Genomic DNA, 2,726 nt, shown 5'->3' with positions numbered 1-2,726 from the left:
CAGCGGGGACACCCCCCCGGCTGCCGGAGGGGTGGGGAGGGGGGCGCCCTTAAAAGTTGGAGGCCCCACGACGAGGGAGTCGCGCAACCCCGTGGGAAGGGTGGGCGAGCCGCCCCCGGCCCTCCGGCGGAGGGAAGGAGGAGGGAGGGCAGCAGACGGCGGTGGAGGATGCTGCGAAGGGAAACTTTGGAGCGGAGGGAGCACGTGAAAGGGGGAGCGGAGCGCCGCGCAGCCTGGGGAGCGAGGGGGGGGACCCGGCCTCTCTCTATTTTGCCGTCGCGATGCCACAACTGCATCCAAGAATTTTAAAGCTATTCTAAAACGTATTTATTTATCCATTCAGTCGAAAATTGCCCCTCCACTAAGGCTTCCCTTCGGAGCTCAGGGAGCCCGCCCTAGCGCCGAATCCAGCTTTTGTGAGAGAGGCTAACGCGTCCTGCAGTGGAAGAGGCCTCGTATCTTAATGAACATCCCCATAATTAGGAGGTTGGGGCGGTGGCCTCCTGGGGAGTGGGATTTTTGATTTGCACCAAGTGCCCGAGGAGGCCTGGGGAAGAGCCGCATGGGCTCCCGGCGCCCCCCGGCAGCCCAGATGAAGTTCCATGTGTCTGTTCTCCCCAAGTCTACCCTCCTCCCGCCAGAGTAGAGCCGAGAGTATCAAACATTCAAATTCAGAAACGAGCCAGTAGGACTATTCCTAATTAATACAACCCCTCTAGTGAGTCAGCGGAAGCCAATCGGTTTCGTTGTTGCTCGGGATAATTTGATTAAATGTGGATTTGTGTCTTTAAGAGGGGAAGAACAATACACGAAACAAACATTTCCACCTTCATTTTTCAATATGGCAGTTACCCCATAGCGGAAATATAATTCTTGGCCCAGGGCTCGGACAGTAACTGTTCTGATGAAATTCGCTGATGCGGGTTTAATTCAGCCGTAACCCTGCAGTTCCTGCAGATAACATAGGGTTGTTCATTCCAATATGTGTTTACTCATAATCCCTGCCCATTACAACAGATTGAATAGACCAATTTTAAACGCGCTCTGTCACGTAAAGTGACATTCGTACGAGCAGCGTTTCCTAAAGCAGCTTTCAAAGGAGAGTTTTGTTGTTGTTGGGAGACTATTTGTCTCATTTCCGGGGGCAGATTACGATACCTATAAAACAGTAGTGAGTTAAAACATCGCTCCACAATAGTTTGTATTGTTGGCAGTCTCAGCTGGACTTTCACATTCAGATGTTGATTGCCTTCGGGTTTTTTTTCAACTTCCTTAACCTCTTCAGCCCAGCTAATCAACAAACACACCTGGTAGAATTACAGCTCACTAGCTGCATGCTTTGAGAGGTCATTTCAGAAACATGTATTTCCTGAAAAGCAGATTTCTCCGGAAAAATAAGGGTTTTTTACTCGGTGAGAATAAAGTTTAAAAAGGAGGAAACACCAGCAAGCAAGCACTCATACACAGCATGCTAAATGCGAAAAGGCTTTTAAAAGAGCATATTTTCGCCAGTAAGTCAGAACGAAAACGCACCACGAAAAAAAGAATACTCGGGACAAACAAACCCCACCGGCCTTACTTCCAAAAAGTTGTGGGCAGACGATCTTTTGTTTGAATCCATCACACAAAAAACCAAAACAAATTTTAAAATAAAAACCGTTCCAGGCTTAGTTCCATTTACATTTTGTAGCATGGGTTACAGTCTGATTTTGCCCCCCTCTATTTCTTTTTGTTTCTTTCCCGTTTTTCAAGTTACTGTTTGCGTCCAAACCAAGTTGTGAAAGCCCGATCGCAGGCAGCGAAAATATTTATTCGCCGATCCCATAACACGAAAAGGAACGAAATCTGCACGTTTGCCTGACTGGGTCGTGTTCGAGTAGTTACACTGACAGCCAAGCAATCTGCACCGCAATCTCTGCTTCAGTCACATTGAGGCGTCCTTTCCGCTCCTCCCCCTACCCCAGAAAACCCCGAATCACAATAATCTGCTGCCCCCCAAGTCTGCCGAGGAAATGTCCGGCCTGGACACATTTCACAGCAGTTCTCCTTCACCATTCCCGCCCCCACTCTGGAAAGCAGAAAGAAAGCCAGTCGCTGCATTTTGCCACCGCAACAAAGTCACACTTCGCGGTACCTGTGTATTTCATACCCCGTTTATTTGTTTTCGTAATGCCACGCACCCCCAGCACCTCCTCCACAGAACATTCCGCCTTCCTCCTCCCGCCGCAAACGCTTCCGCGACCCCAGCCACTTTCGGATACAGGTGCGGGAGTAGTTACCCTCTTAAGCTTAAAAGCCTCCTTCTCTTCGTATATAAAACCACTTTCAAATCATTCTCGTGCTCGCCAGCGTCATCAAAACCAACCTTTAACTAATAGCTCCTAATCCAAACAGTTTGGGCAAGGCGGACCGTTGTTTAGACTGGCGGGGTACAGAGAGCCCGGCCGGGGGGACGCGGGCGGGTCCTCCCCAGCCGGCTCCCACCGTGGTAACTTGTAGTTGACACACACCGAGCTAGAATCGGAGGGAAAGGGGAGTGGGTAGAGCCGGTCCTGCCGGAATATTTTGCCCGGGGGCGAGCTCCGATACTCCCACAGAAGAAGGTAGGTCGCATTATTTTTTTTTCCCCTCTTGGTCTTTTATTTGGGCTCCCCCGAGCAGCGCAGGCTGCCAGCGCTGCTGTTCCAGGGGCTGCGGGGGCCGCTCGGGGTGGGGGCCGCCCGGGC

This window comes from Geospiza fortis, unplaced genomic scaffold (assembly GCF_000277835.1).
Source record: "Geospiza fortis unplaced genomic scaffold, GeoFor_1.0 scaffold95, whole genome shotgun sequence".
NCBI classification, from domain to species: Eukaryota; Metazoa; Chordata; class Aves; order Passeriformes; family Thraupidae; genus Geospiza; species Geospiza fortis.
Note: the sequence above shows the minus strand (reverse complement) of the source record.